Genomic DNA, 8,399 nt, shown 5'->3' with positions numbered 1-8,399 from the left:
ATACCTCCAAGAAATAATATGTAAGGAAGGAAAGTCCTTATTTTCCTCCAGACCTCTGCCTGACTCTGTGTGCAGCAGGAATTCCCCTGCCAAGGGAATTCAATATTCATGATTAAAACCCAACCTCTCCTCAGACCCCTCCCCTGCGTACCGCTGACCTCCTTCCCCTGCAGCAGATACAGGATTATGCAGTTCCTCAGGGGCTGATCTATCACGCTGCTGTTTCAGTTCTTCCCAGACAAATAGCATTTCTGTCCCCCACCAGAGGTACAGTGAGGAAAGCTGCGTTCAGCGTAGAAGCCAGTTCATTTTCAGACTGCTGCTCAGATCACAGCTGCTAGATTAGATCCTGCTTCCTCCACCATCATACCTGTTTTCACAGGAGTATCCTGCAGTCACAGTTTGGCAAGCTCTGACAAGACTTGAAAAACATCTATTTTGCCAAAAGACCCTTGAAGCCAGGGTGACTGACCTACCAAATTTCCAGTTTCTGATCAAAATCAGGGAAGAGTGTGATAACCTCAGAGAAACATGGGTGAGAACTAACACTGCATGAGGCAAGCCTCCTGGTTTCCCTAGCTTCGGTCGCAAACTGATGAACTGATTTTATCAGAAACCTTCCAGAATATTTGTTCTGAGGCAGCTAGGTGGCCTGGAATACGTCAGCGGGCGAGATTACAGCTTGGAAAAATGAGAAGCGACTGAAAGCAGGGGCCTGCAGTGGGAAGTGTTGGTCAGGCAGAAATGTAGATGTTGCTACTTCCTCTACTGACAGTATTTTGCTGCAAAAGAGATACGAAGCAGAGCGTATAGAGCAAAGGGTGTGTGTATAAAGAGTCAGCTGGGCCAAGTACTGTCTTGCACACTCAACTGCAGAGCCAGGCACAAAATGACCATCTCCTGCCCTCCAAGTATTTATTTACTCCAGAATGATATGGATTTAAATCCCTACTGACCTGCTGGTTTTACATCACTTTGCCTGAGCCTGAAAGTTGCTCTTGGTTCCAGGAAACAGTGAATGTTGTGCTGATTGAAACCCATTTGCTGTATTTTAGTGACAAGAAACCTGTTGCCCTGAGGCCAGCACAGGAATCTGCCTAAGGGTGTCCAGAGACATACAGGGGAAAATTACATTAAAACTGTTTTCTTGTAAAATGTCACTTCTGCAGGAGGAAGGTCTGTGCAGTTATTCTTGTACTGATTTAGGAGCTCCAGCAGATGCGACGTGCACAGGGCTCGTTCAGGCAAGACAGAAAATAGGCCACATTTAACTCATTATACTCAGTCAATAAAAATATTCCAGTTTGGGCCCAGTTTCTATCCTTAATAATTCATGAAGCAGGGGAGATGTCATTATACTTCACATTTTCCCTGTTGCCATGGGAAATGAAGCCCGTGTAACGTGAGATGCTTCAACCAGGCAGTGTTTATTGTGGCCAGTGCTGCGTGTGGACGTATCCCCATTCACCAGCCAGCACAGCAGAGCAAACCAGTCCCAGCCTTACGCAGGCTGTAAAGATCAAACCTGCATTTTAACTGCAGTTTCTGAGGCTGGGAGAGTTTTTCTGGGGAGCCGGTGAGGAAGTAATGTTGCTTTTGAAGCCAAAAATAAATCTTTCAGGTAGACAACATAATCTCTAACAGGCCCGTTACTTCGTTGCTATCAGATAACGCTGGCAAGATGCAGTGCATGACACTCTAGAAGATTATGTTGGATTATTAGATAAGATTAGATTATGTTCCTGGGTATTGAGGTCAGAGGGGCCATGGGGAGAGGGGGAGATAGATAGTCTGTTTTTCTGCATATCCTCAGGCATCCAGGTGTTCTCCGGGGGTGTCACCTCACTCCTCCTTTCCTTTACATCCCTTTTTCATTTATTTCAGCCTGCCCTGTGTGGGTATTGATGCCAACCTCTTTCTAGTCACGTCCTTGCTATTGAGATCAAACCACACAGTGCGAGGCAGTTGCCGCAAATAGTGTTGTAGCACCGCGAAAGCGGGACGCGTTTCTGCCTTCAGAAGGAGTTGGGTTGGCTGGCTGTTGGCAGAAAGCCCGCTGCTGGTTAATTGGAAAAAGGGTTTTAAATCAAGTTGGTATTTTTTTCTTTAAACAAGACATCTCAAATGAAGTGCTTAGCATCAAAGAATCGAGCAGAACAGCACAGGAATAGCAGCAAGAGCATCTAACAAGGCAGGCACGAAGACGACTGCCCCTGGCAAGGCTGGCAAGGGAGACAGGACTCCCAAAGTCATCATCTTTGAGGGGAACATTTCTCCTTGAGACTTTTCTGTTTTCCAGCAAAAAGAAGCACAGTGGTAGTATGGCAACAGAACAGAACCTCTACTTCCTGAAGGAACCATCCTTATCTAGCCAAATCTCTTCACATTGACACTGGTGGGCTCTGAATCAGGCCCACAGGACTATGAACAGCACATTACAATTTTGCATTTAACACCTCTCCTCCGCTTCAGTCCCCAGAAAGTCCTTCTGTGAGTAGCCCTATTGCTGGCGGGTGCTGATGGGTATTTGCTCTTCTGGGCTGAGATTAAGATGGGAAGAATTTGCACGGAGCCCAAAATAAAGTATGAGATCCAAACTCACTGAGATTGGAAGAGTTTGGATCTCACTCTGGACTTTATTCTTTACGCTTTCTTTTCATGGCCACAAAAAGCCCAGATTCAGCAGGCAGAGGCAGTCCCTAATTGCAAACCCAGTCAGCAAAGGCCCTCTCTGCCGTGTCCTCCTTTCCAGCTGACCATGGCAGTACAAATCCCTCCCTCCTCTGCTGACACCAAGAAACCCAGCGTTGGGCTACGGAGCGGTGGTAAGTGGCAGTGAGGACCGTGGTGGTAACAAGGTCATTCACGTTCTACACTTACCCTGTTGGTTGTGGAAATGTGCTATAATCATATTTTTGCTCACGGAGAGTGCCTTTATACAGTGGATGTGCATTTACCACACTCATCCTAACAGCCATCTTGTAAGGTTTTCTAAAAGCTTCTTGTACTATTTTTATAACGAACTTGGGTTTTTTTCGCTTTGGGAATTGCAGGCCCAGGCTCAGGGCTCCCAACACGATCACCAGATCCGCACACAGCCAAGCTGCAGGGAGCTGTGACGGGCAGCCTGTGATGAGGATGGACGTGCTGGGTCCTCACAGGAGATCTTTTTTTGTCTCGCTGTACTTTCCTCCACTGCTCTCTGTTGTTGCTGAGGGCCCGAGGGGTTGCACTGAGCTACCTGCAGAGCATGAACCGGCTGATCTTTCCTGCCCTCTGTAAATTCAAATGCAAACCTGTTTGCACTAACAAAATATGGATTCATTCATCCTTTTGCAAAAAGAAACAGAGTCATTTTAATATGCTTTCAGGAAATAATTGAGTCAATGATTCTGTAATAAGAGCTCTGCCCTCTGTTCCTCAGAGGGTGTTCTCTCTGGCACATATATCTGCATTTCTGTTGTGAAGAGCCCTGTACAACTTGCCCACACACTACTTACCGAGGGTGCTGTAACTGCTGTGTAGGCTGATGCAAAATGTTCCTTCACCCACAGATCCCTGCGTGCCTCTGCCTTAAAATGTCATTGAGGAACCAAGCAAGAAACCATGCTTATTAGAGAAGCTTCTCGCCTAGGACTCCAGTCCAGCATCTACCTGCTCACCTGCAGGTAGCAAAGGTAACGTTGAAACCAGAAAAAAAGTATCCTAGAGCAAAGCACGCTCCTCTGATAGAGCTGAGCCTGCTAAATCAGGCAAAAGGGATTCTAAGTGGGCACGAGAAAGCTTTCACTGCAATCAACACAGATGCTTTCTTCAGCCGGAATATGCTGAATAAAACTAAATGTCACAGGGTGAATCAGAAGCCTGGCAGGGAGGTGATGATTATCACGCTTAAATGTTTTCTTAAGCACTTCTGGAGAGCAGTGCCAGAGTCATTTTTTGGTTATCCTGGTGTGGGATGGTCTAGGAAGCAACATGCAGGTCTCTGATGCCCAGAGACAGAAGCTTCTGTGCAGCTCCCGCACAGAGATGCACAGCTGGAGGGGTTGAACTGAGAGGTGGGAAAGCTGCTGCGCAATCCCATCGCTGCTGCAGAATTAGTTTGAAAATTGCCGGGGGATTTGTTTGCCATTCAAAGGAAAAGCATGGGGACATCTCTCGTTATACGCAATATCCCAGCGTGTTTCTGCTGCTGAGTGTAGGACCCCCATCCCGCAGGAGCAGAAGATGCGAGTGATGGGGGAGAGTCTGAAGGTCAAACATCAAAGACAGGAAAAGTGGGACCCAGGGGTTTCTATCAAAGCATCTAAATCAGAGGTTAAAGACACGAGAGGGATTTTCATAAAAAGGGTCCATAAAGGAGCAGCCTTGCCTCTCATTTCCAATTATTTATGCTTTTCTCCCATGTCGACAACAGCCCAGTCGGCTCCACGCTGTGAACAACAAAACCGAATCTTCAAACGGACAATAAAACACTCCCCAACAGCAACCATTTCATTTTCTTGGTAACACAACGCAAGGCAGCGATAGCAGGGAGGCGATCCGTCATTGCCACGAAGGTGAACTCCGCTCTTCAGCAAAATCTCTCCCAACAACTGCCTTCCCTCCCCTCGCAGCACCCGAGCCGCGCGCTGCGAATCCGCCGCCTCCCCCGGCCACCTCTTCCTCCGCGGCGTCTCCTGCTCGCCTTGCCTGCCCGTTGCGTTGTGATCACATCGGGCCTGATCGTTTCCGAGTCTTATTCACACGGCGTTTGTTGTGCTTCAGCAGAAATACGGGGCGGATCAGTAGTGTCCCTACTGAACTCTCTAAAAGGACCGATATCACCAAGTTCAAAACAGGTATGCAAACTCTCACCAGATAATGTGCATAATTAGGGGAACAATTTAAGGATGTTTTACCAGAGAACCAAACCACCACTTATTCTCTGCGGCGAGGGCAGGCCAGGCTTCCTTTCACCAGCCAGCTTTACGGGGGCTGGGAAAAAGGATTGGCACTGTCAGCCCCAAGTCAACCTCCCCCCCATCAGGGCTGCTACAGAGCCGGGGAGAACTGCGTCCCCAGGGTGGTGGGGACACGGTGCAAAGGGTTTCTGGGCAGAGCTGCTGTGCTCCCTGCGGGATCTGCTCTTGTCTCCCCTGTAGCGAACAAAATGGGAACAAAAATCCACCTGCAAGCCCGTCCAGAGGGGGCTTGAGGCAGGCAGTGCCTGCGGGATTGCAGCTGGAGGTGGCAGGAATGAGAAGGGGAGAGGAGCCAGGTGGGACACGGCTGTGGGGACGGCACGGGTGACACGAAACAGAGAGCCCAGGGTCACGACGTCCTGCTTTGCACACCTTGTCACCGCCCCGCGTGCCCGGGCACAGGGAGCTGGTCCCCTGTGCTGGCACCAGCATCAGTGAGCCTGTGGTTCGGCAGGCAAGCTCCCCACGTGTGGCAGCCGCTGAGAAAATCCACCCTAATGAGATGCTTCCCTGCAGTAATTGGATTTCCACTGTAAACGAAGTCATTATGCTGATTGTCCTTGCACTTTTGAGGACGACGCAATGCCAGTGAGCGGCAGCTCTGGCTGATGAGCCCGTTTACACATCTCTGCGGCCCCGGAGCCAAGCAGGAGCCAGCGTGTGCGAGGTCGAGGTGGCCACGTGGCTCCAAACGCTCCTGGCTCTGCTCCACAAAATGGGCAGGAGAGAGGCTGGAAAGCCATTTGTGCAGAGGAGATTGCCGGGAGCGTGTCAGAGCTGTGGTGGCATTCCTGGGCACGGCGTGCCCTCCCCGTCCCGGCTGAGCGACGGGCACGTCCCGGTCTGTGGCTGGAGAGCTGCTGGGGGAAGGGCTGGCCGGGCCCGGCATCGACAGCGCGGAGATCTCCACTCTGCAGGGATGAAACATGGGAGAAGAAGCAGGAGAAGGGAACGTACCAAAGATGTGTGTCAGCAGCTGAGGTGGGGTCAGACTCCAGCTCCTCTCTGAGGTTTCCACGGAGCTTGCTGGCTTGGGAGACGTGAGCTGACCCGGTGCCATCAAAGGAGAAAAGGTGAAGGCAATTTTAGGATGCTCTGGGAACACCCACAATTGAAGCTGGAGCTTGAGCTGAGCTTTGTCATCGTGGTTCAATCAACAGTGCGCCTCTGCCTGTGCCATCTCCTCCCCTTTTTGCTTTTAAGGTTCTTTAGTCACGTAGGAAAATGTCACGCTATAAAAAACTCACGGACAGAAACAAAAGCCCAAGTGAAAAGAAAAATGCAGCTGCAATTCTGAGGTTACTTTTCAGGATGGCTGTGACTGAAATCCTTTCAGCAGGTCTCAGGAACCAGGGCTCACTTCACAGTGCTGATAGGCCAGAGGAAGATGCACAACTGGAAACAGAAAACAAAACACCATTTGAGACCAAGAGGTCTGGTTGGATCGGGGACAGATGAAATAAAACGAATCTAAATTAGTGATTTAAATCATGGTTTAAATCAACAAGGGAAAGGTATCGAGTTAAAGAACTGAGAAATCTCGGTTTGCACTTATTCCTCATTTCTTTCTAGTGAAATTATGGCGATCGGTGGTGCAGCTGATGAGAGACACTGATCAGGAGCCGCCCCAAGCCTCTGCTCCCTGGGTGTTCAGCTGAACGTGTTCAGCTAAAACACACCGAGAGAGGCGTTGCTGTGCCTTACTCTGCATTGTGTTTATTCTGTATTTATGCGGTTCGATGCTTGTGCAGCAGCACTGTCCCTGTGGGAGCGCTTGTCTCTGTCCTCCTGAACCCCTCTGGACTCTGAACCAGGCTGAACCACTGACGCTTTAAATGACTTTAGGGGACAAACACCTGAAGGGACTCCAATCCAAGAAGGGATTAGAAAGATGGGCTCCTCGATGGCTGCTGAGCACGATCCACAAGCCGCTGCCAGCTCCGCATGTCCCTCCTGCCGGGGCACAGCCGGGAAAGGATCAGATCAGAGCTGGCTTCTCGCTTACGGCCTTTGCCCCCAGCCCAGACCACTGGCCGCAGCTGGAGACGCGGCAGCGGGGAGGCCGCTCCCTGCTCCGAGCCCTGCAGCCGTCCCGATGTCCCCGGGGCCGAGCTGGTCCCTCTCTTCCTTGCAGAGCCCTTATGGCCGAGGCTCTTTCCCTGCCAGAGCTGACCCCAGTTCCCAGGAAGGCAGCAGGGAGCCGGGTGCTGGCACAGCCGGGTTCCCATCCCAGCTCTGGGATCACTCGCCTTCTCCCCAGCCCGCTGGGGAGTCCCCTGGCGTCCCCGTGGCCGGAGGCCAGCGGGCAGAGCAGAAACCCTGCGCAGGACCAGCTGGCAGGAGCTCCCCAACCCTCGTGGCGCCGGAGGAAACAGATAATTGATTTCATCTCCAACTCGGCACTGAGTGGGGCCATGTCCTTGCGGAACTGGTGCGGAGCCAGGGCTCGCCCCTGCGAAAGCAGCACCAGCGCTCGTGCAGAGGGAAGCAGGGCCGGCTCTGGAAAAGCTCTGCCCGGGCAATTTTAATGTTTTAGATGAGGTTTGGGGCTGCTCAAGCCTGTTTTCAAACAGCGGGCAGGAGCAACCTGGGGACGTTGGGCTGTGTCGCCGTTCCTGGGGTTGCAGGAGCCCGCGGGGTGCCCAGCGCCCTGACACACCACAGCCCCCGAGCGGCTCCTCTGCGCGGCGGCAGGTCCCCGTGCCTGTCCCCGTCCCCTCCACCTGCCCCACATGCCACTGCAGAGAGGACGGGCAGAGGCTCACCCGTGTTCACCGCCCCCCCCCCCCCCAAAAAAAAACTCTGCCCGCCTCCCCACCACCAGCCAGGTGGGACGGGGAACCAGGGCCTGGGTTCAAGCCGCCAATGCATCACTGGCAGGAGGAGTCTTTGAAGGAACCTGTTGGAGAATGGCTCAGAGACAAGGGTCCTGAGCCCACCGAGCAGTTGTATGATCAGAGCCTGCTCTAGCTGCTGATGCTGGGCCCCACTAGGGTTTGCCTGCAGCTGCTCGCAGCTGCTGATACAGGAGGAATGTCAAGGACGCTTCAGCCCTGTGTACCGTGGTGTGTCGAAAACAGGTTAAGGGGAATTAGGAATAGTGGTCTGAGAAACCTAGTGTTATGATAACGGTGGTCTGAGAAACATTGTGTTACGGTACTGTTGTGTATCGAAAACAAGTCAACAGGAATCAGAAATAGTAGCATGAGAAACTTAGTGTTATGAGAAGCTTGTGCTGTAAGCTAACTGCAAGTAGGTGGACCGTGCGAATACGACCCTTAGAGCTTAAGCCAATCATCTAGTGACTAGTAGGCATAATAATTATCATTGTCTGTATAAATATATGTACCCTGGACCAATAAACAGACACGTAGATGGATGCTCTATCACCCACACGGAACCCGTCTCGGCGTGTCGTTCGTCCGCGGCTCCGCA

Source organism: Tyto alba, unplaced genomic scaffold (assembly GCF_018691265.1).
Source record: "Tyto alba isolate M040663 unplaced genomic scaffold, T.alba_DEE_v4.0 Super-Scaffold_29, whole genome shotgun sequence".
In the NCBI taxonomy this organism is placed as follows: domain Eukaryota; kingdom Metazoa; phylum Chordata; class Aves; order Strigiformes; family Tytonidae; genus Tyto; species Tyto alba.
Note: the sequence above shows the minus strand (reverse complement) of the source record.